This window comes from Rhinatrema bivittatum, chromosome 3, assembly GCF_901001135.1.
Source record: "Rhinatrema bivittatum chromosome 3, aRhiBiv1.1, whole genome shotgun sequence".
NCBI lineage: Eukaryota > Metazoa > Chordata > Amphibia > Gymnophiona > Rhinatrematidae > Rhinatrema > Rhinatrema bivittatum.
Genome location: NC_042617.1, coordinates 33006265 through 33031673, shown reverse-complemented (window position 1 = coordinate 33031673; position 25409 = coordinate 33006265).

Below are 25409 nucleotides of genomic sequence, written 5' to 3'. Positions count from 1 at the left end.
TCCCAAATAGCCACGATTTCATCTCTAAAAGGAGGGACGTTTGGGTTAACCGGGAAACTTTCTGACATATGGAGTCCCAAAAGGCTTGGATGTAAGGGAAGTCCCAAAAACTGTGAAAAATAGTCATTGATGGCTGAGTGACATTTCTCACAAATCGGGGAGGGGCACACCTTACATTTGTATGCTATAGCTTGTGGCGTATAAAGTTGCCAGATAAACTTATATTGCAATTCCCTTAATAACATATTCTCTGAGATTTTCTGTGTTTGTGAGATATACTGTTGGAGATCTGGAAGAGAGAGGTTAACTTCCATCCATCGGAACCAGCGGGACAAGATTGATGATAAATGAGTATGGGGTTAATTCGCAGAGGCGTTTAGCAAAGGCAGCCCACAAAGGTTTTTAAGGTTTGGTAAAATGGAAAAAGGAAGTGAGTGCACTTGTGTGTCCCAAGTTTGGGTTCTCTGCAAGTAGAGTGCAAATGTTGTGACGAGCTTGCAGATACATGTAGAAATCACTGCATGGTATTTGATACGTGTTTTGTAGATCTGTAAAACTGGCCACTGCATTGGAGTTAGGCATGAACATTTGAGATATATATATATATATATATATATATATATATATAAATAAAAAATAAAGGCAATGTATTTGTTTCACTTGTGCTTTCGCGTATTACATGCAAAAAACTCCCAAAAAATTTTAATTGGGAAAAAGGGAAAAAAAGCACTACTACTTATAAATTTACCATACCAAAAATTTCATTTTTTACTAAAATTATAATGCTTTATTGAGAATACAATGAAATATTAATTTTTCCAATTTTTACATAAAACCAATATCAATCTCTAATATGGATATGTTATTTACTACTTCATTTCAACATAGTAACAATTTCCAACAAACATATCATCTTAAACCCGACTAATGATGGCCCTCAACTCTGTTCTACTTCTTACCTCAATCTGTCCCTTAACTCCTTTTACATCCCCAGAAATTTAATATTGTTGTTGGTCTTCTATGATGGAAAACACCACTCTATGTTAAAGATCTTATACAAATATCCCCATCGTCAAGTTTAAATCATATTACAATGTGATGCCTGAATCACTCATCCTATTCATCAATACCACATTTGGATATCCGAAAACATAATTCTAAATCCCTTATCTGTATTGTATCCCGACTTAGAGTCGGGAGTTAGAGATTGAATCATATTGGATTTGGCTTCCTTCAGTTGGCCTTCTAATTCTAGGATGGTTTTATTGAGTCGATTATTTCTGGCTTTGACATAGGCTATAATGTCTCCTCTAAGAACTGCTTTATGGGTTTCCCAGAAAAGAGATGGATGGTGGATGTGAGCTTTGTTATGGTGGGCATAGGAGTTCCATTTATCTATTAGAAATTGTTTAAGGGCTTTGTCATTATACAAGGAGGCTAGAAAACGCCATTGTCTAAAGATCTTGACCAAGTCGGAAATAGCAAGGTCCACCCAAATGAGAGAGTGGTCTGAGACTACAGTGGAACCTATTTCAGATCTGAGGATGTGAGGAAAAAAATGCTGTGCTCCTAATATGTAGTCTATTCTTGATAATGAGTTAGATGTATGTGTAAAATCTTTAGAAGTGGGATGTAAACTCTTCCAGTAATCTAAAACCTGAAGTTGTTCACATAGAAACTGGACTCCTCTAGGTGGATTCATCTTGGTTGACATTTGTTGTGGAGGGAGCCGATCTAGTTGTGGGTCAGCTACACAATTGAAGTCTCCCATAAGAAATAACCAGCCTTGTTGATTGGAAAGGAGAGTTTGTGATAGTTTATCGAAGAAATCATGTTGATAGACATTAGGACCATATAAATTACATAATGTCAAGACCCAGCCATTTAGGGACCCAATCAGTATTATAAAACTCCCCAACGGATCTTTGATCTCTTGAATTAACTTAAACGTCACAGATTTGTGGATGAGAATGGCTACTCCCGCCTTTTTCCCTTGAGCCTTGGAGAAATAGCAGGCTCCAACCCAGTCCCTTTTTAATTTTTTGTGCTCTAATTCTGAAAGGTGGGTTTCCTGTAGACAGGCTATTTGGGCTTTTTGCCTTTTCAGAAATTGTAGAATTTTTGCCCTTTTGATTGGGGAACCTAGTCCACTTACATTTAGTGAGACTAAACCATTGTCATCCATCATTCTCCATTTGGTAACTGAGGTATGGTACATTTGAAAATCCTGGGTCTCCCAGCCAGGACCCAGGATGGAATATCTAGCAGCACTATATATTTTGGGATCTTGGAGTGAGAATGGCAGCAGGTAGTCATCCTTTACATTTAGCGACAATTGAACAACCAGACAACATTGTAAGTGAAGATTATCATGAGCCTTTTCCTTCCCCTTTCCCCCTCCCCCTCCCCCTTATTTCTAACCCTTCTTCCATTTTCCCTGGGAGCAAAGAGCTCTCAGAGATCGGTGGTGCGTTTTTGATGCATGAGCACCTGCATCCCTGTGTGGGAATATTTAGCGCCTAATAGAAGAAGACATATGAAATTCAGCCAGAAGGAAAAAAAAGCCTCAATATGCCTTTTTCCACCCCCCCTCGCCCTGTCCGCTGCATCCCAGGGCCAAAATGCGATGGGTAGTCTCTCCATGGCCCCGAATCGAAGCTCCCCCACTGAAAGAGCCCACTGGATCTTCAGCCAACTGGCAGGTGACACCATACCGGCGGTAATCGATTAATTAAATTGACCTGAACCAATCTCTATATCTCATTTGTTAGACTTCTTGGTGGTGCTCCCAGGGTCACATGTTCCAGTAATGTAGTAAATGATGGGCTGAAGATCAAAGCGTGGAGAGTAAGGCAGAAACGCACGTGTAAGTCTAACTGCCCTCTCACGTTCCCAAAATCTGCTCAGGTTACATCAGCTTACCCGACGGGTGTAGCCCTGGTCTCGTTGCTTCCTGTTGTTGCTGGGACGTGTGCAATTTCGAGTGAGAGAGATCAAAAACAGTGCGGACTTCCTGGAATCCCCGGTTTTGTGCCGCATTGCGTAGTTACATCAAACGTAGGTCTGAGAGCGTTCCTCCAGCATGCTCGCTATGTGCTGCAGTCAAGGGGGCACGAGGTGCGGCAGGAAAGGTGGCTGCGGCGGCGCCTAGAATGAACTTTATTGAAAACCTTCGAGTCGTGGACAGTGGACAAAGGTAATGAACTAATAGTTAACTAGCATTTAACTTTTATAACCAAAACGGGTCGCTTAGGAAGTCAGGTGAATATAAACATGTGAGGCTATATTTTTACCTACTCATTAACCAGCTGATTCGTTTTTCAGGTTTAGTTCCCTTCGTGCCATACAGTCCAAAAAGGCTTGCGCAGCAGCTGGGTCTTGAAAAATGTGAGCAGTGTTCGCATGCCAAATCCTTAGCTTATTGTAGAGAGAATTTTAGAGAGAATTGTAGAGAGAATTTTATTTGTTTGGCAACAAGAGCAAAGCATACGGGGTTGAAAAGCTTTCAGCTCTGAGTCACTGCTGCCGAATAATTTTGAAATAATCATACCGGTATGCCTTGATACTGGATGTTGCGGTGCTGACGGTAAAATCTTAAAATTTCCTGCTTGTGGGCACCATTGAGAAATTTAGCAATGGTGATTCGGAGTCTAGGATCTTCTAGCTTACGGATGCCCAACCTATAGGCCCTCTCAATCCGTAGAGAAGCTTCCCCCAAGGGGAGTTCTAGTGCTTCAGGTAGCCATTTTTCCAGCATGGTAGCCAGGTTGTTTTCTGGTATAGACTCAGGGAGACCTGTGAGACTCAGATTGTTGCATCTGGATCTGTTCTCCAGATCCTCGAGTTTTTCACGGCACTGTTTAAGATGTGCTTCCAGGTTTGTTATCTGCCTCGCAGCTGAGGTAGAATCATCTTCGAGGGCTGATTCTTTCCCTTCTATAGCTTCCATTTGTGGGTGCAGTTCATCTAGCGAGGATTGGAGGCTTGAAATCTGGGATGAGAGGTTGCCAAATCTAGACTTTAGTGCCAATACCACCACTTCGGATACTTTGGCTGTCCAAGCCTCGAGGTTGGCTTGTGAGGGGCCGGCCTCCCTGGCTTCTCCACTGTCTGCAGCTTGCTTTTCCAGTACAGGCCTCATTTTGTCTTTGTGTTTTTTCCCACTTTTCAAGGCCATAATTCCGGGCGATTTGTTCATATATTTGTCGATGGACATAAGCCTTATAAATTCCTGCGATGATCTGCTGTCAGATTGTGTGGATGGTGTTGATTAATGTAGATTGCAGGATGCAGGTGCTCAGAGCTGGGGAAGACATGTCCTCTCTAGCTCATCGCATCACGTGACCTCCCTCCCCCCTTTAATGCATGGAATACATCTGGACTGTACTTCTGAGATTGTTTAAAAATACAATGTCCACACCTGTTGTATACTTTTAACCTTTGCAGCTGTACCTTTCAGTTTTTTTCTAACTATTTTCCTCATTTTATCAAAGTTCCCCTTTTGAAAATTTAGTGTTAGAGCTGTAGATTTACTTATTGTCCCCTTCCAGTTATTAGTTCAAATTTGATCATGTTATGATCACTATTGCCAAGTGGCCCCACCAGAATTACCTCTCACCAAATCTTGCGTTCCACTAAGAATTAAATCTAAAATAGCTCCCTCTCTCATTGGTTCCTGAACCAGTTTCTCCATGAAGCAGTCGTTTATTCCATCCAGGAATTTTATGTCTCTATCATGTCCTGATGTTACATTTACCCAGTCAATATTGGGATAATTTAAATCTACAAATCCAGCGTGCAAGGAACAGTGACAAAGTCCATCAAAGAATTTATAATAGATTTTTTATTGAACCAATGTATAAACTGTTATTCATGGCAACTCCATGTACCTTCAAGAATGCAAGTGCAAGAGTCCCCCGACACGGTCCGTGTTTCGCGGTAGCTGCATCGGGAGGGACCCACGGATTAATTTCATCTATAACATAAAAAGACCAATAAACGATGGACCTTATGAATGTGGCCATTAGAACTTAGACAAAATACAAGAAGACATACCTTATGTGTTCATCCTGGAGCGCATCGGCTCATACAACAGGTAAACTATTTAAAGAAGCAGTTTGGCACCAAGGACAGGAAATATCGCGATAGAATCACAAAATCGCAATAGGATCACAAATCAAAACAAAGCCACGCCCCCACTGTAGACAATTCAGCTGAACAAAAACCATTCAATATCTTTGTTTAGACCTTTCGGATGGACAGAAGACAATTTAAAAATCCACTTTTGTTCCCGTCTACCCAGGATTTCAGAATAATCCCCTCCCCGGAACGGGGGTGTCACAAACTCCAAAACTGAAAATCTTAAATCAGCAATAGAGTGATGATGTTGTACCCAATGTGTAACTAGGGGTTCATCCATCCTGAGTAGACGGATGTTTGAACAGTGTTCTATAATGCGAGTCTTAACCATCCTCGAGGTCTTACCCACGTACAGTAAGGGGCAGGGGCACTGTATGACATATACCACACCCCGGGTAGTACAATCCGACCTGTTTCGTAATTTAAAACGAAACCCAGTGTCCGGATGAGTGAAGGAGTCTGACAGGGCAGTGTGGCTACACATTGAACAGTGCCCACACGGGCCGTGTTGACCCTCCCTACTCTCCATTGTTTGTCTGTTGAAACTAGCATGTACTAGCTGATCCCGGAGATTGTTACCTCTCCGGAATGTAAACCACCATCTTCATACCAGGCAAGCAAGTTACCAGGCGGTCCCCATATCCACCAGCCACCCAGCTATATACATTTGTAATAATTGAATCACCAACCAAGATGGCCAGCCTAACCTTTCTCTCTTGGGCAGAAACCCTGAGAGACTTGTCCTCAGTGTGAGAGGACAACGCATCACCTGGAGAGCAGGTCCTTGCTACAGAATCACTTCCTGCTACACCAGGGTGATGCTCTCCAACTGGGAGACCTTTCTGATCCAAGGCAGCACTGGGGCTGCCAGACTGGATTTGGGACTTGGCTACTATGTCCCTGAAGATGTCATCAATGTACCTTAGCTCCTACAGGTCTGCCACTCTAGGCTCCAGAGATCGGACTCGTTCTCTGAGAGCCAGGAGCTCTTTGCACCGGGTGCACACATACAATTTCTCATTGGCAGGTAAAAAATCATACATGTGACATTCAATGTAAAAGATTGGAAAGCCCACCTCTTGTTGCTGGACTGTTGCCTTCATCTTAATTTTGTTGAATACCTAGTTGAGTTTAGGTTGCTAAGGGAGTTGGAATTAGAGTACTTTAAATTTATATGTGCATTCACTAATTAATCTGCTAGTAACCTACAAGGGGATGATTAAACTCTCAATAAGGGCTGGTGCAATAGTTTGATTTAGTTAAGGGACTGATTGCTTTTTAATGAGAAAGTGTCTCTTGCCTAAAAATCAAGGTTTGAGCTAGGGGTGGGTGGGAGGGAAAGACAGCCACTAGAATTAACTCCCTCTGACTTACTTATTATCTCAGATACACACAAACTCTAAAGAACATATCTCACTAATTCACCTCTCTCCAAACCTTTTTAAGTCCTAAGATTTCCCAAAGCTATACTTACCAATCCTTTTCAACCACCATTAAGTTGATCTTCATTCAAAGGATTGAGAGGTTTGAGATTTGCACGCCTAACGGTATGTGCTTCCAGTCCTCTTCTACTGCAAAGGGTGTGGGGCCTCTGGAAGCTGGGGCTGTGGAGTTGAAAGCCTGGATCGTTCACTGTGACCTCTGGAGTCCTCTCCCGGGGGATGGTGGGAATAGTTGGCAGATGAGCCTTCCGGTCAAGTTGTAGGTGATATTCCTTTTACATCTGTGACAAGCTTTTAAGAGTTATCCTCTCTTCATCAGGTAATTTAAGAAACAGCATAGTTACACTGCATTTAAATAGCACAGAGTCATGGAAGTCTTAGGCTGTCTTAATATGTCCCGCTCAGGAGCCTTTGGGTTATTTTTATTCAACTGCTTCTTAGCTAGCTAAGTTAAAGTTATCTGGGAACATGTTTAGCTCTGCTCCTGCACACATCTAGAGAGAGACAAATAACTTATTCAGCTAGCGCCAAATATCGGAGCTAGCCAAAAAATTATTCGGCTATCTCAACTGAACCCCAGAACATCTCTGGAATGTCTACCATGATGGCAAATTGCCCTTTCTCCCAGCTTGATGTAGATCTTTTCTAAATTGTGCTAAGAACATGTTATGTTCCCTACTCAATTGAGTATAAATAATGCCCGGTCCGTATATAAGCAAAACAATGTTTCCGGAGTATCTGGAACCACTCCTGTAATCGTCCAAAGGACATCCCACTCGTGTGTTCACTGTCAGTCAAATCATTTATTGTTTAAGTACCCTCCATGTGCCAGTTCTCAAAGCCAGGGCTGTCAGGCCCAGGCGGAAAGTTCAAGTTACCCAACTACGGAAGGTGTGTCGAAACCATTGCACTTCTTTTCACCAACCTACAGTTTTTCCTCCAGGCAATTAACATTTTCTCACACAGGGGATAGGATTTCAGCATGGTGAGCATGTAACAGCTACGGCAAGGAGCAAGATGCAGCCAAGCAACTTCCACCAACTCACTGCTCTCTGACAGCCAGTCAGAGACACTTGCCAAGCAAGATGATAGAGATCCCTGTCAGGAAACCCTATCCCTCCCTCCCTCTCCCCTAGGTAACATCATTTTGGCAAGGCTTATTGTGGGCTTTTTTACCTCTGCACTCCACATAGCATTTTAAAATAGATTTGTTAACGTGCTTAGGTCTTTCACTGTCACCCACAGACTTTACCCAAACATGCAGTGCCATGAGATTACCCTCCTACAGCACAAAAGCAAAAGGACCCCTTCATTCTGGACAAGATTTATAACCGAACAGCTTCTGACCTGGCTTAGCCAAGCACAAAGCTTTCCATGCTGAAACTTAAGGCTCAGCTTGTCCCGAGTTCCTAGGGAGCTACACAACACAGCCTGAGACTTTGGCAACAGGAAAACTTAAAGGTGCGATGAGATCCTTGCCAGCAACCTTTGCCAGTCCTTTTTCGCGCCAGCTTCCTGCTTCCTGGAGCAGGCTTTTACCAACAGGTAACTCCTAGCTTCTCCCATGGCCCTGGCAGCGTCGCTCTCCTCAGTCTGTAGCTAACATAAACCCCCTTCAATGATTTAGCTACAGTTTTGAAGTGTTCTGCTTATATACAGAGGTGGAAAAATAGGTAGAAAAAAATGGGCACCAGTCAACAGTTTTAGGACCTTTTTTTGTGCTTATTTGAGGGCACATTTCCAAGGCATCTCCCCAGGTGAAATGGTGCTTTACCCACGGAAATGGCCTGATATCGAGAGGGGAATCTTCTATGTGGTAAATTTACACGCGTGCAGCCTGCATGTGCGTAACTTTTCCCCGCAGTGCACAGAGGCATCCTGGGAGAGGAGGGGGTTTGGGGAGGTGTTTGCACTTCCGTCCATATCTTTGAATTTTCAAAAGCATGCCCACAGATTTCTTCAGAAGATTAAATTAGCGCATAAATTAGCTGGTGGAAATGTGTGCAGGTTATTTTGATGGGTAATCTTCAATGCAAAAGTATGTGTGCACTTTCCCTTTGAGAACTGTAACTCTTACATGGATTTGATTTACCACATATGGGGGCTGATACAAAAAGACCCCCTTGCTTAGCATTTTTTGTTTTGTCTATTTTTTATTCGTTTTGTTTCTCATGTTGCCAGGCTTTTCCAGATTGACATTTTTGTCACCTCCTTTCCTGCCCTCCTCTAGCCTACATAAACTAATAATTTCTGCAACCCTGCTAAACCCTTTGTAATCAATGTAAAACAACCCTGTACACCATGCAATCTCATTCAGCCCCAATTGTAAATTTGTAAATCAAGTAATCTTGTATAATCTACCTATTCACATTCTTGTTAATCTTGTTATCTCTATCCCACTTCTCTCCTTCATTTAGTTTGTTCAGGTTTCGCTGTTTGGACCTCTATTAGTTGTCCTCCCCCCATTCCCTGTTAATTGTACTTTCCACCTTTTTGTTATTATGTGAACTGATATGATGTGTACTTTAATGTCGGTATAGAAAAGCTGCTAAATAAGTAAATAAATAAATAAATGTTTAGATTTTTTTGTCTAATATATGAATTGCTTTCCTTGACTTTTTAAAATGTTTTTATATTTGTTTTTGTCTCTTTCCCCACTCTGCAGGTCTCTTTTCTGGGGAGGGGGGCAGGGCCGGTGCAAGGGGATTTGGCGCCCTATGCGAGCCTTCTCCCTTGCGCCCCCCCCCTCCCCGGGTCACGCCGCCAATGGCTACCAGTGCCATTGGTTGGCCTCTGTCACATGGTAGGGGCTAAAGGTCACCGGCGCCATTTTGCTTAGTGGCAGCCGAGGCCCCGAGAGCGGCAGATCGCTCCTGGATCCTTCACTGGACCACCAGGGGGGGCGTCGGGAGGGTGGCACTGGGGGGGAGTCAGGGTGAGTCGGGGGCTGGTTGCCTGCCGCGGTGCCCCCTAAGTCTCAGCGCCTGGTCTCCGGCCGCACCGATCTTCCTTTCTTCGGCCACGTGATCAGCTAGATCGGCTGCGCTGATCTTCTTTCTGTGTGTCTGTATGTGAGAAAGGAATGATGCTTCTGTGTATGCGTATGCGGTATGTATGTGAGAAAGGAATCTGCCAGTTTAAAAAAATGAAATGTGATAATACATATACCTCAACTTTTGTGCTGGTAGCATTGGGAGGGTGGCGTCGGGAGGGTGGCACTGGGGGAGAGGCAGGGCGAGTAGGGGGCTGGCAGAATTTTGAAAGGGCACTTTTTGCCCTTTCAAAATTCTGCTGCCTGCCACGGCGCCCCCTAAGTCTCGGTGCCCTAGGCACAGTGGCCTCCGGCCCTGAAGGGGTGACAGGAGCAATCAGCAGCACTGGCTCCTCTTGTTAGGCCTGGGCCTGCTGAAGCTGCAACTTCTCCTATCAGACACAGGCCCCCACTGAAGCAGCATCAGCAGTGGCTTCTGTGGAGCCTGGGACAGAACAGGCAGCAGGTGAGAGTGCATTGGAATTTTATATCATCTCTACATACATAAAAAAAAAAATAAGAGAGGTAAGTGTGGCTGTTCTGGCAGAGCTCCTGACCTGATGTCGTAAAGTCACACCGATTAATCAGTTTTTGAGCAGTTGTCCAACAATCAGGCAGCCACTTTGCCAGCCAGCAGCTCAAAGCAAGCAACCACACTGCCAACCAGAAGCTCAAAGCCCTTGTTTTGTTTCTTTGAGTAGTTGAAAGCAGCTTCCCTCCTGTGTTCCATGAAATCATCTGGTTTAACATTTTCTACCAAACACACAAATATACATACCCTTGTGTAGAACAAATAATTATGCTAGCATATTTACATAAATAATAGAAGTATACAGTATACATGTTTATTGTTAAAAACTTTAACACTTTAATACAAACACCGAATATTTATGTCAGATATACTGGCTCCTTCTTTATCTGCTCATTGAACTTGTTTTCAGACAGATACAATAACAGCAAAGGTACAGTAAACAAAAGACAGAATAATCATAGTGCCGCATAATCCTATGTAGTACAAAATCTGAAGGAATGAAGAGCCTCGCTCATCCAAGTTACACATAAGATACATGTCGGACACTTAAGACAATCCACCTTTTTCAAAGTAAAGAAAATAAATCTGCCCGGCCGTTTCCTGGTGTTCAGAAGTTTCCTAAGAAAAGCCTTTAACTGAGCGGTTCCTGTGATTCTGGGGTGCGGTTCGGATGAGGAGCATGATCTATGAAGGGAGCTGGTACTCTTCCCTCTTACTTTTTTTTTTCTCCATCTCTCAGCAGCTCACGGGATGCTAGTTATCTGATGTCTACCTTTTCAGCTTGGGCAAGGTGTGCTCGTTCAGGCCTCCCCTTCCCTACTGAAGCGATGCAAGACACACTTCCAGAACCTACCATGTGAGGCCTCCGACATCCTCAGGAACAGTGGCTTTGTCTGGATCCTTCCAATTCCTGAGCAGCGGGAAGAGGATGCAGGAGGTTTCATCAGGAACCCAGTGGTCAGGGCTACCTGCAGAGAGATGCAGCTGCTGTTGTGGAGGAGGCAGAGGTCATGGATAGATGAGTGCAAATTCTGTTCTAGAGGCCATATCAGATTTTTCTTGCTTTCTAACTTTTCTGTGGTGTTTCCCTGCCAGATAGTGACGTGATCGCTCGTCTCCAAAATTATCTGCTGGCTCTTTCCCCTCACAATGGTGCTGTATGACACCAGGTACCTCTCGTCTTCTGCCCCCTGTGCCCAGAGGCATCCATTTTACAGCACTTACCTCTCTCTCCCTCCCTCTCTGCTCTTGTGCTGTGAGGTTGCTTTCCTGGTCTGGTATTAGTCACTTTTTTTTTTTTAACAGCACTTTGGTCTGTTCAGGAGGATGGTAGAGTATTTTGCAGATAATGACCCTGCCCATTGCCTGCTGTGTCATTGCAGCCCCTATCTGATCTCCAGTCATCCCCCACCCTTGCTATTATTACTGCCTTCTAGATCTGTCCCATGCACCCTTGAATTGTGTTATTCCATAGTCTTCCTCAGGCTCCCGAAATTGATTTTGCATACACTAAGATAATATTGAATAAAATTTTACTAAATTTGAGAAATTGGCTTTATGTGTATCTCTTCCTGTCTGTCAGGTTCTGGTAAGTAAGAGAAATTCTAATTATAGTAAAGCCTGGGGAAAAGCACCTGGAAGGTTTAGCCTGTATGAGCCTTCTGATCCCTCACCCCTAGCAGGGAGGACAGACAAACCTGGGCCAAACAACCTATTGATACACTTTTGATACCCTGGAGAAAGGGAAATCAGACTTTTCTATTGGCTACAGTTTTTGTGTGGGAGGTCTGAGTGAACTGGCAGGAGTTCAGGGTGAAGTGCTACAGGATTTAGATGAACTGGAGACAGACTGGGTAAACTGGCAGAAGTATTGGCAAATTGGTGATTTCAGATATGCACACCCCCTCATACTTTATAAAATTCCTGCCTCCAAGGATAAATCGGAGTTATTACGTGTGCATACTATATTTGTTTACACACCTACAATGTAACACATGTGTTTATAAAATAGACAGAGAAAGTATGGGGTGGATTTTAAAAGGGTTACACGCGTAACCCTTTAAAACCCCTCCTGCGCACGTCGAGCCTCGGAGGGAATGGGGAAAGCCATCGGGGCTCCCCTAGGGCTTGACCCTGGATTTTATAACACGCGTGCGGCTGCGCACGCATGTTATAAAACCGGGTGTAGATTTGTGCACGCCGGGTTGCGCGCACAAATCTACGCCCGCGCATACCTATTAAAATCTGGCCTATGTGTTTTCTTGCGCTGGAAATATCTGCATGTACTGAAACATATGTGCGTACTTTCGGAGCAGAACTATGTGGTATTTGATAAGCTGTGCAGCTCCTGATGGTTTAAAAAATACTAGCAAACATTTCTGCAAATGCTGTGCTGCAGATAGATTTAAGAGTTAGGCTCCCTTGTATTAAAAATGAATGCATCTATTTTATATGCAAAATGATTGTAATATGTGCTCATAATAACCCTCATTTTACATGTGGAGGTGGCTGATGTATGCGTGTATCTTGCTTATGAAAATATCTGTGCGCATACTTCCAAACAGCAGTGCGCTGAGACCTCCACAGGGCCAATGCGATCCGTTTTGCTGCCCTATGCAAACGATTACTGGGCTGTGCCCAACCCCCACACCAAACCCCTACGGATTGTAATGGAGCAATTCATGGACTTCTTTTTTTTTTTTTTTCTTTTTGCCGAATTTACAATAAACACAAGAGTATCTTGTTCCAGCAAAGAAGGGACATAGAAAATAATACAAAAATACAGACTTCAAAAAAGAATAAAAAGAAATTATTAACATTCCTCCACAGTTTAGGAAATATGGGAGACCAAGAAAGAAAAAAAAAGGAGCGAAATATCAATGAAAAATAAAAAAACAACATGAGAGCACAACCTATGCCTTCAAATAAATGCCAGGACTACATGGGCGATCCCTAAGTGTGTGAGTCCAGAAAAACCTGTAACTGTGATGGTTTGAAGAAAACATTATTTGAATCTAAATATTTCTCACCACACACTTGCATGAATAACGTAACATATACTGGCCCCCCCGTGACAGAACCTCGGGTCTTATAGATAAACATTTCTTTCATCGCTCCTGTGTTGTTCTTGTGACATTTGGGTAGATCCAAATCTTTTTCCCATGAAAAAGACTTCTGTTTCTGAAAGAAAGCCTTAGGACAGTATTTCTATCGCTCATAAACGCGAAGGTCACCAGCATAGTCCCTCTTTGTACAATCTCAGTTTCTTGTGAAAGTTCCAAGACATCAGTTGTATTCATAATTTGTTGAGCTTGAGGAATATTTCCTGAGGCTTCTGCCTCATTTTGAGGTAAATAAAAAGCTCTAGTTATAAGAGACGTAGCATTCGATGGTATCTTAAGAACATTTGAGACATAACTCTTAAAGAAATCAACCGGGGAAATCATTTTAAGAATAGGAAAATTAAAAACCCTTAAATTCAGACTTCTCGAAGAGTTCTCTATACTCTCAAATTTTTTTAGTAGGAATTATCTCAGACTGAACCAGTCCCTGTTGAATCTTGTCGAAAGAAGAAATTTTAGTTTCCATTGCTTTGACTTTTAGATCTTGAGATGAAGCCATTCCTTCCATCACCAAAACACGTTGATCAGTAGCCAAAGAAACTTGAGTCAAAAAGACTATGGCTGCCTCTAAAGAGACCAATATATTCCATACAGTATCCAATGTTATAATAGCAGGTTTTTTTTTAAAGATAATCGAGTACCTCGGATTGCTGGAACTGCACCACCTTCGCTCGGTAGGATGTTACATTTTGGATCCCCAGATAAAATCATCTTTGGCGTATCCACTACTGCCTCTGCAGTAGAAGAAGCAGTAAAATCTTCACCAATATTTTTCCCTGCGGATGGTACCACAAATGCAGAGACTCCCGATACCTCCAATTCTGCTCCAGCTGGAGCAGACATTCTCCTGTCTTCTAAAAGAGAAAACCAGGATAATTCCATACTTGCCAAAGGTAATCCGCAGGGGGGAGTTGGAGTTCTTGGTGTGCCGGGGCTTAGCGAGATCTCCTCAGCCTGTGGAGTTGCTGTTCGCTCCGTGTTAACACCCAATGCGGCCCTCGCTCCCATCGACGGCATGGAGGTTAAAAAAGCTTTCGATCCTCTGTTGAGTTAAATCAGAAGAAGTAGGAGACACGGTAATCTCCCTTAGCTTGGCTTTACGCTTTGTATGAGGCATATCGGTAACAGGAAAAACCGGAAAAAAATCAAATCGAGGAGAGAAAGCTCTAAACTTGCTTCTCAAATGGCAGCCATTTTGGTCTCCGGACTTCTTTTTCCCCTAACAATAACTTTGTGTCTGAACCTCATTTACAGGTGCAGTGAGATTTATTTAGAAGATTTTTATCCCGCAACATTCTACAATAAACTTGCATAATCAGATAAAACAAATATAAATAACAAAATTTTTTTTTTTTTTTTTTTTTTTTTTTTAAGCTATAAAGAAACACTTTTAATAAATTATTGTACAAATATGCTAGAAGAAATTGCAGTTTACATTCAAAGTAGTAAAAGTAACAACTCTGTTCAAAAACTTTGAAAATACTGTAACTAGACAAGGCTCTTCGGTAATACTTTCTAGCATTTTGAGGATACAAGGCAATGGACACTGTTTGTTGGGAGAGTTATGCTCTGCCTTTATCTAATCTTTCTTTTTTTTTTGTAAATTATGATTTTATTAGTTTTAGGACAAGCAAAACAGTACAGAACCACAACACAACACCATAACAGATACAAGCAATAAACAGCCGGCAAAGCCCTTAAAGCAGATAAATATTAGGATCATGGTACCAAATCGTACAAAGCATGACATTATGAGGATATACAAACATACAGTATCCGTATAGTAATGCAAACAAGATGTAAGCATAAAAAAGTGATTGAGCCTATTTTAGTACTGGTACTACTTATTAAACATATCGTAAACAAGCCGACGGCTGAGTAGGCACCAGGAATGAGTCCAGTAATACTACATATCAAAACCGTCCCAATCCCTCCATCCCCCCCGAAAACCCCCCCCTCCCTAATCTCTCAGCTTCTAGCAAATAATCATCTCCGCCCTCTACTCCCATGAGAGCAGGACCAACGCAACTCAAGAGCAGTAACACAGAATATAAAAGAGCAATAGTAGTGTAGAATTGCAACAGGTAAAGCAATTAGTCAACCAGTGTGGGTGTGTCAGTGATGGACCTCATAGAGTTGAAGCAGTGAGGGCTACTTCTAGTGTACCCAAGCGAATACAATATCCTCCCGCCATAAAGAGCTCACACAGAAGCTCCGGCGTTATCCGCGTTACTACTCTCCCCAGTTTGTGATGTCATGTGCCTCCCTAAAAGGTATGGGTCCCATATTCTTTGGAATTTAGGCAATTGGTCATTGCGAATAGCTGTGAGATGGTTCAGATGATATACTTTATCTAGCCTGGCTAGAACATCACTTATGGTCGGCACGTCAGCTTTCTTCCACCAGAAGGCTATCTCGCACCTGGTGGCTAAGATCACTTGAGCTACTAACAGTTTTTGAAAAAGCGTACCCCCAGCCAGGACATCCTGCAACAAACAGGTGCGGGACGCTAAGACCACTGATATCTTTAAAGTATGCTGAATGTAGTACTGAACCCCCTGCCATGTACGTTGCACTGCAGGGCAATCCCACCACATGTGCAGGTAGGTACCAACCATACCACATTGTCGCCAACACTTGTCATCTGATCGAAGGGACATCCGATACAACCTGTCAGGGGTAAGATACCAGCGATATAGTACCTTATAACCATTTTCTTTCAGTGATGCTGAGACTGAGCTGCGGCCTATACTTAGGTGACATTTCTCCCATACTGGGGCCGGTAAAGAGCCACCAATATCTTGTTCCCATTTCACCTGATATGCTGGTTTTACTCCTGGTTGTCCATTTAAAAGTGCATAGATATTGGAAATGGGTTTCCCAAAGTGATCAGCATTATCACAAAACCGAACAAACGGGGTTTTCTCCTGGCCCAGCACTGTACCTAAGCGATATGTGGAAAAGAAGTGCGCGAGTTGCACATAGGCATAGTGGTCTGAAGCTGCAAGGGAGTATCTAGCCTGCAGGTCGCTAAAAGGTACAAATTTATTGTCTTTCCACAATTGACCAAGTGTGGTGAGTCCTTTGCTCTGCCATCTCTTAATAAAGGGCCCCTCCAACCCTGGGGGAAATAGAGGGTTGTACAGAAAGGAAGTATTATGGTGGAAAACATTGTCCCCAATAAGTGTCCTCCTCCACTTCTCCCATGCTTGAAGCACCACCTCTGTAAAAGAGGTAAGGGTCGTCCCTCGTAGTTTTTGGGGTGACCAAATTCTAGAGGTGAAGGGAGGGTCCCCCACCAGGGTCCGCTCTATCAATATCCACGGTTTAGTGGAACTTCTCCCATGCCAACTAACCACCACTGCCAGAAGGCTAGCATAATAATACCAAGATAGGTTAGGAACGTTCAGGCCTCCACGCGACTTGTCCCTGTACAAGACAGAGCGAGCCACCCGTGGCGGTTTTCGTTTCCATATAAAGGAGAACAGCTTTCTCTGCCACACTTTCAAGGCTTTATCCGGGACCCTAACAGGGAGCGTCTGAAACAGGTAGCAGTATTTGGGTAAAACGGACATCTTTATTGCAGCTATGCGCCCCAGCCAGGATAAATTCAATCTATCCCATCTGCCTAGATCCTGCTGAATAGATTTGTTTAGAGAGTCAAAGTTTAAAGCGTACAGCTGGGTGATATTAGAGCATAATTTAACCCCAAGGTATTTAACCCACGATTTAGCCCTTTTAAAGGGAAGGTGGCCCGCTAGTTCCTCATATTGGACCGAATCCATAGAAATGTTTAACAATTCAGATTTGTCCTCATTCATTTTGAATCCGGACACTTTTCCAAAAGTCCTAATTTCCTGAGTCAATTCAGGCAAGGACATCTCAGGGGTAGTGATGGTGAACAGCAGGTCATCCGCAAAAAGAGAGACTTTATGGTCGCTACCCCCCACGGATATACCCCGAATAGCCTGGGAACTTCTAATCTGTGCAGCGAGGGGTTCCAATGTGAGGGCAAACAAGAGTGGGGAAAGCGGACATCCCTGCCGGGTTCCCCTCTTGACCTCAAAGGGAGAGGAGTACGCACCATTAATCTTAATCCGTGCCTGGGGGTGATCGTATAATTTAGCCACCCAATTGGTAAACTGACCCCCTAGGCCCATCTTGGTAAGGACTTTAAAAAGGAATGGCCAATGCACTCTGTCAAAAGCTTTTTCAGCGTCTACAGACAGAAGAGTGGCAGGTATGTGGTTCATCTGAACATATTCAACCAACTCAACCACTCGTCTGACATTGTCAGACGCTAATCTGCCCGGTATAAATCCCGACTGATCGGGCGCAACTATAAGCGGTGCTACCTGGCCCAGACGCCTGGCCAAAATTTTGGCCAAGATCTTCAGGTCTATATTAATGAGTGATATTGGTCGGTATGACCCGCAGAGAGTGTGATCACGTCCCGGTTTAGCCAAAACAGTGATCCCCGCCGTGTTAGCTTGCGGGGATATCCGTCCTGTGGTCCTTAAGCCATTGAACATGTGTGTGAGAGGAGCCCCAAGGGATTGACTGAAAACCTTATAAAATTTCCCCGTGTAACCATCCAGTCCCGGTGATTTCCCCATTTTTAGCTCTTTGATGATCTGCATCGTTTCTAGAACTGTCACCTCTCTATCCAAGAGCTCACTATTTTTCCCATCAAGTACAGGGAGATTTAAATTTTCTAGATAGTGAGCAACTTCCGGATCTGATATCGCCCCATCCGAGTCATACAGTTCTTGATAGAATCTATTAAACCGTTCCCCAATCTTCCCCTGGGAATGGATATATTGGCCATCTACATCTCTGATTTTAGTAATTTGGGATTTAGCCTCTTGTTCCCTTAATCTCCTCGCGAGCTGTTTGCTCGCCTTATTCCCAAATTCAAAGTGGCGCTGTTTAAGTAAATCAAGCTGATATGCAAGCCTGCCCAGTTCCAAATCTTGCAACTCTCTACGGGCCTCCTTTAATTGCTGTAAAACATGGCTCTCTCTATGCTGCTTGTGGCGCAGCTCAAGGGCTTCAATGGATTCCAAAATGCGTAACCTTTTCTGTGCCGATTCACGTTTAACATGAGTGGCCCTAGATATAAAGAGGCCCCGTAATACCACCTTAAGACTTTCCCAAAGTGTACCTGGCGTTACCTCTCCATCATCGTTAGTGTCTAGAAAATCCTGTATGCCCTTTTTTATCTCCTCTACAAAATCTTTGTCATCTAGTAAGCGGTCATTAAGTCTCCAAAAGCGTGTCCCCTGACTCTCCCCCGCTTGGCTCAATTTTAACCAGATCGGGGCATGGTCCGACCAGGTAATACTGCCGATGTCAGTGTCCAGTACTCGGCTCACCAGCGCTTTATCTATTAAGAAGAAATCAATTCGTGAATAGGACTGATGTGGGTGGGAGTAGAAAGTGTAGTTTCGGGTGGAAGGGTTAAGCAACCTCCAGATGTCTGAGAGTCCCCTATCGTCTATAAGATGCAGCAGTGCCGATCTCCCCTTTTGTCCTCCTCCATGTCTCGTGCTGGTATTATCCAGGTAGGGATTCTTGGTGATATTGAAATCCCCTCCTAAAATTAGGTGACCCTCCGTCCAGTCCCCAACTATTTTAGAGATCTTTTGGAGGAAGTCCATCTGGTCACCCGTGGGAGCGTATATATTAACCAATGTGTATAGTGTATTTTGTATGGTCACCTTCAACAAGACATATCTACCTTCTACATCTCTGAGAACCGTTCCCACCTCTGCAGTGAGATGTTTGGATAGCATTATGCCCACTCCACAATATTTACCGCCTTTTGCGGCAGCTGCATGATAATATTGGGGGAACTCCTGAGAAGCCAGAAGTTTCTCAAATCTTTTTGCCATATGGGTCTCCTGACAGAATATAATGTCTGCCCCCTGCGTTTTCATATCATGAATAAATGTTTTCCTTTTCCTCGGGTTATTTAACCCTTTAGTATTTATGGATATTATTTTCAGACTAGCCATCTACCTAAATAAGAACAGAAAACGCACTGGTCTGACCCCCAGGTTGGTTGAAAAACAAACTTGTGTGAAGAAGTTACAATTCGCACCTGTCCCACGCCATAAGCTCCATATGTATGCCCCTGAGTTGCCATGACGAGAGATGTGTTGCCCTGTCCCCACCCACATCCCCCCTTCCCTTCCCCATCCCAAAGTGATCCACGCACCCAACCGTGGATCGCGCCTATCGAGAGCGATGACGTCAGCGGGCAGGCTCCCCCCCCCATCCCCCTCTTTGGTAACCAAACCTATATAAACCTTTCAACAATCGCGTAACTGGTTGCTGAAAACCATGCTAACCAAAACCGAATCTTAGCCCCTTTAAAGATTCACCTTTAGAGACCTTACTCAAAGTCCATATGTGACCTGAGCCCTCATAAGCTCACAAGTGTCCCTTCGCCTCAGCCGAGGCCCTTGGAAGCGGTGGATTCTTCTGGATGCCTCCGTAGCCGTTTCCCTCCTTTGGGTACTCTCTGCCACCGGGGGTATTCTCGTGGGCACGTAGTATCCACACTCTCCGCCGCAGAGGAGCTACGTCCCCCATGTAGAATGCCTGCCGCTTTCAGGATGTCCTCCGCTTCCTGCAATTTCTGGACCCTTGAAGTTATCCCATTAATAGTGAAGCTGAGTCCAAAGGGGAAAAGCCATTTATAACGATGATTCTGCTCCCGGAGCGCCTGGACCACGGGTTTGAACTCACGCCGTTTCTGGATTGTGGTGATGGCAAGATCCTGAAAAATTTCAACCTTGTGGCCTTCCCAGGTCACTGACCCTTGTTTCCTGGCGATCCCCATCACCTTTTCTTTAATGGCAAAATTATGAAAGCAGGCAATTATATCACGAGCTTGATTGTTCCTCGGCGCTCCAAGCGTTCTGTGTGCCCTATCTAACAAAATACTGGAGACATCTTCTTGGCTGTCATCGGCCCTTAGAAGCTGAATGCATATTTCCTGCACCACCTTAGCACTGTTAGTAAATGCCGCTTCTTCAGGGATGCCCCGAAACCGAAGATTTGATCTGCGCAGCCTATTCTCCATATCCTCCACATGCCGGGCTAGTTCTTCGTGTGAGTCCTGCATTTTTTGATAATCAGTGTTTAAAGCCTGAACGGTAGTGTGATGTTCCTCCAAACTATCTTCTGTGGCCTCCACACGGTGCAAAAGCTCAGTGACATCTGTTTTAATGCCCGCAACTATGTCCTCCATCCCCCGACGAAACTGTGACATTTCTTCATGAAGGGCCCCAAACCATGCCTTAAATTCCTCTCTAGTGGGAATCGGATTATCCCAGTTCCTGGGGGCCCCGGCAATACCTCTTCCGCCGAAGCGGCTGGAGAGCGCGGCCCGTCCGCCATTTTGGCTCCCTCCTCCGGCTCCATTTCAGCCGCGGCAGCCGCGAAAGAGAATCTTTTTAGATCCAGTTTTTTTTTCGCTGCCGTCATCCTTACTCCCGGGGCTACGGCTGAGCGGTTTTTCAGCAAAAAACGAGGCCTGGAAACGCCGATGGCATGCGATTAAGAACGGGGGTTGAGCAGCCCCGGATTCAAGCTGCCGGCCTGCGCGGTGACGTCATCCGCTCTCAAATAACAAAATTAAAGCAAAGCAATAAAGAATAAGTGACACACAACCCTCCCCCCGCCACCAAACAAGGTAAATTCTGTGTGGGAGACATACCTTGGTCAGAGTCTTTGAATGGGATCCCAGGGTATTTTATGCCAAGGTTGATGCAATGTTAAGCTCCCTAGGTGAACCTTACAGCATTGTGCTTTGTCCTCCTCGCATAATGGCCCTCTCTGCAAACATTTAAAATGATGCATTTATAATAGATTTTGCATGAAAAACGACATTCAAAGTATAGTTCTCTGAGGTAAAAAGAATCACTTACAACATGATTATTATATGTACATGCACTGCTGTGGTGCCAGTCAGGAAACCCTGCAAAGACACTTGGAACCCTTATGGTATTAGGTCTGTTGTAACGTGTGTTGGACCTGGGCTTGTTCTTCAAAAAGCCATAAGTAAATTGAAATACAACAGCAATATAGTAAACTTCCCATATCAGAACAGCAATAACTGCCAGCAACTCAGAGAGTAACAAACCTTCCTATAAAAAAGCAACTCTGTAAATAATTCACCAGTCCCTATAACACCAATACACCTGTTATTAGGAAAACAGAACAAACCAGGATGCTATAGACCCTTATACAAAAACTACACAGTAACAGAATGCCTCACCTCGGTCATACATGCAGAACACAGACTCTCACCAAATACAGAATAAAGAGACCATAAAGTATAAACAGAAATGTGCAGGCATAAATGAAACTGGAAACCACAAGAAGCCATACTCTGTAAGCAGTGTAACAATAAAAAACCCCCAAATATTACCTTCCTCATAAATTATAAAGCAATTCAATAAAAAATATAAAAACATCACTCATAATAGTTAAACCATGATAATAAAAAGAATAACTATTTCAAAGCATCTGACAAATAGAACATCCAATAATTAAAAACTTTTTTGTTTAAATTTTTTTTTATTAATCATTGAAAGTTGTTTTTTTTTTTTGAAATACTGTTTTATTGGGAGGCAGGCACAATACAAGCAAATGAACAAGTCAAGACACGATGCACGTGACAAACCCCCATTTTCCAATTTTTCTAAACAAGAACAGAGAGTATCCTGAAGAATATAATACAAGGTAATACTGATAAACCCCTCTCCTCTCCCTACCCCCCCCCTATCCTCCCCCCCCCACCCTGTAGAGAACCTCCATACCACCGTGTTATGACAGCTCCTATGTGGACATTATCACCAGCCTGTACATTAGCACATAGCATAAGACAAACTAGTAATGTTCAGCTAGTGGGAGAAATATCACGAGAGCCCAGGTTATCAAGAGGGAGCCCTGTAAAGGACAGCATATATCCACGAGAGTCAGGATACCAGGAATCCAAGGACTGAGAGTCAATCATCGCGTGTACCCAGAAGCATTTGGTCAAGTCTTTAGACCAGGCCCCCATACGCCATCTCCTTTTTAAATGTCTAGGGGAGCAAGCTGATGAATGGTTGATGATAAAGTCCTGTAATAGCTGGTCCAAATCTCTTGGAATAATCGCTTCTTCCGTGGGGTGAAATGTTTGAACATAGATCCATATTCCAATTGGTAAAGTTCCGTCTAAAGAGCCAGCCACATCTCTTTAGTTGGCGGAGCAGAGTCAAGCCATTTAAGCAATATGCACTTTTTAGCAATTAAACAGGCCTTGGATATAAACCCAATGTTATCTACGTTAAGACTTTGCTCTCCAGCATCATTATTTAATAGGCAAAAGGAGCACGACCAGGTAAGTTCAACATGGAGAATATCGGATAAGTAATGTTGGATGGTGCTCCAGAAGGTTTGGATGGTGGGACAGTCCCAAAAACAATGAATGAGAGAAGCAATTGTTTCCGGGCATTTAAGACATCTAGACGACTCTAAAGCCCCCATCCAATGCGCATGAGCCGGGGAGTAAACAATTCGATGAAAAATGCGTTGCTGCAGTTCCTGGAGAGCTACGCTGTTTGTAATTAGGAATTCCTGAGCATCTTCTCATCTAATTCCTCTTGACAATCTCTGGACCATAGGGGAAACAGTCTCTTAAGTACAGCGTGTGACATATTACAATTGTAAAAAGCATATAAACACGAGAGCGATCCTTTGCGATTTTGAAAGCATGCAATTAAATCATTGAACACAGGATTATCAATAGCACCCTGTACCTGTTGTAACATCGCAGTACATCTGGCTCGTAAATACCCATATATTAAAAAGTGTTGCGAACCAAAACCCAAGGTATCCCTGCACTGTTCAAAGGAGAGCATTTGACTCCTTGAAGAGTCCAGTATCTCCCCTAAAGGCCAATTATATCCTATAGTTAACTGATGGCTGGAGGGCGGAACAGAAAGAGACATGGTGGATGAGCCTCGCATAGGGAAATACAGAGAGATGTATGGGGATAGCCCAAGAATCTTATGTGTTTCACACCACACCTTTCTGACGGTTTTTAGTAATAAGTAAGGGAGATTGAGCTGTTGAAATTCAGCTTTCGAAGTATGTAATATATAGCTCGGTTCTAAAGGAGCGCACAAAGCTTTGATCATGTGTGGATCAGTATACTCTGAAGTATCAAACAACAAATCCCCCAGAAATCTGAGATTGGCAGCCAACGAATATAACTTAAAATTTGGTAACCCTTAACTCCCCTGAGATTTAGGTGTCAACATCGTGGCATAAGGCAACCTAGATTTCTTCCCGTTCCAAATAAAATTCCGAATGGCTTTTTGCAAAATGCATCTGTCTTTTTCGAGGACTAATACTGGTAACATAAGAAGCTTATACAGCAGTTGGGGCGCAATTACCATCTTTAAAACTGCTATGCATCCCTGGAGGCTTAACAGGAGCGCCTTCCACCCTGACATTTTGTTAACTATTTTCCCAATCATGGGGGGAATATTTAGTCCATACCACTGTTTAGGATTGGCATGGATATAGATCCCTAAATATTTGATAGTAGAGCCAGCCCATTTTACTGGAAACTCCTTCCAATCAGATTTTAAAATCCTCCTGATGTCCAAGGCTTCAGTCTTGTCTAGATTCAATTTAAACCCCGACAAAAGCTGATAGGCGCGAAAAATCTGTATAGCAGCTGGGAGGGCCGCCTTAGCATTGGAAAGGAGTAATATATCATCAGCGAAAAGAAGGGTAAGAAAAGAGTTAGATCCAACCGGGATACCCGTAACTGCTGAGATTGAATTTAGTGCAGCAACCAAAGGTTCCACTGTCATAATAAAAAGAAGAGGAGACAGGGAACATCCTTGACGTGTGCCCTGTCGTAAACAAAACTCCTCTGAAAGTTCCCCACTCACCAAAATCCGTGCAGTAGGATTGGAGTATAACATCATAATATAGTCAAAAATTCTACCCTCAAATCCAAATTTGTGAAGCGCCTGACACAGAAATGGCCAAGCAACCCTGTCAAACGCTTATACACATGTGACGCTTTTTCAGCGTCACATGTGACCAAGAGAGGGTCAGGTACTTTGAACTGATGACAGCGATCAAGGGCTACCAGTACTCTATGAATATTGACCGTGGATCGCCTTCCCACTACAAGTCCCACCTGGTCTGAAGATATTAGAATGGGCATAATATCCTTCAGTCTAGTTGCCAATATTTTTGCATATAATTTAATATCAAGGTTGAGTAAAGAGATTGGCCGATACGAGGAGGGCAATAAAGGATCCCTACCCGGTTTTGGAAGTATCACTATGGTAGCTGCCCGCATAGTTTGTGGCATTTCCTGTTGATTTGTCATCTGTTCAAATGTCCCCTGAAGGACAGGAGCGATCTCCTCTTGCAGAGCTTTGTAAAACGTAGAAGTCAACCCATCGGAGCCAGGAGCTTTCTGATTCGGTAAGGCTTGAATAGCTTCTATTACCTCCTTTACCTCAATGGGGCGTTGGAGCTGATGAAGTTGAGGGTCAGACAAGCTTGGCATAGATAAATTTTGTAAAAATGCGGTAATATCTGATTCATTTACCGAATATAGTGCCTGATAGTAATCAGAAAATATTGCCGCTATGTCAGTGGTTGCCATTTTTATGTCTCCCTTGGCATTCTTTAAATTAACAATGTATTTGGTCGGAACTTGTGCTTTTAAGAGATGGGCTAACAGGTGCCCTGCTTTATTACCATGTTGAAAAAAATTGAATTGTCTATGTCGCAGAGTATGCGCAGCTCTATCATGCAACAATGTATTAAGCGCTACCTGTTTCTCCCTATATAGGGTATTAAGCTGAGGAGCTGCATTGTGGATGTTCTCCTGTGATTTAAGAAACTTTAACTGTTTCTCTAAATCCAAGATGTCTCTGTCCATTCTCCGTCTCTTGTGGGTAGCATAACTAATAATTTCTCTCCGAAGGACACATTTAGCAGTTTTCCACAAAAGCATGGGATGCGTGATGTGTTGAGCATTATGTGACAGGAACTTCCTCCATTTTGTCCTCAAGAAAACTGGGAACTCCGGGTCACCAGATAAAAAAGCTGGC